This window comes from Palaemon carinicauda, chromosome 2, assembly GCF_036898095.1.
Source record: "Palaemon carinicauda isolate YSFRI2023 chromosome 2, ASM3689809v2, whole genome shotgun sequence".
Classification (NCBI taxonomy): Eukaryota; Metazoa; Arthropoda; class Malacostraca; order Decapoda; family Palaemonidae; genus Palaemon; species Palaemon carinicauda.
Window position 1 is genome coordinate 198,242,599 of NC_090726.1, and position 790 is coordinate 198,243,388.

The window sequence follows — 790 nt, forward strand, 5'->3', positions numbered from 1 at the left end:
GGTTTAAAGGTCGTTCATGAATGGCAGAGGTAACGGACAGTGACATTGCCCTATCGAGCAGGACAATGCCCTAGAGACTGACCGTATGATCAGTGCCAAAGCCTCCTCTCCACCCAAGTTAGGACCGAGGAGGACCAGGCAATGGTTGCCGATGACTCAGCAGATAGACCTATAGGCTCCCCCAAACCCCCTATCCTTAGCTCACAAGGATGGTGAGGTTACAGTGACCAAAGAAACTAACGAGCTTGAGCGGGACTCGAACCTCAGTCTGGCGATCACCAGTCAGGGACGTTACCACATCGGCCACCACAACCCAATTGCAGGACAAAAGCCTCAGACATTTCAATTTTCATCACCACGCTGGCTACTGCTCATTGGCGATAGTGGGAGGTTTTCGTCTGACCTCTTACAGCAAACCAGCCTAGTATGAGTGGCTTTTCGCCACTTACAGGCATCCACACTCAGAAAGTATATATATATATATATATATATACCTGTATTTATATATATATACATATATATATATATATATATACATATATATATATATACAGTATATATTTGTTTTAATGTTGCTGCTGTTCTGAAAATATTTTATTTTTCTTTATTTCCTTTCCTCACTGGGCTATTTTCCCTGTTGGGCCCCTGGGCTTATAGCATCCTGCTTTTCAACCAGGGTTGTAGCTTAGGATTTTTTACTAATAATATATATATATATATATATACATATATATATATATATATATATATATATATATAGATATAGATATAGATATATATATATCGAATT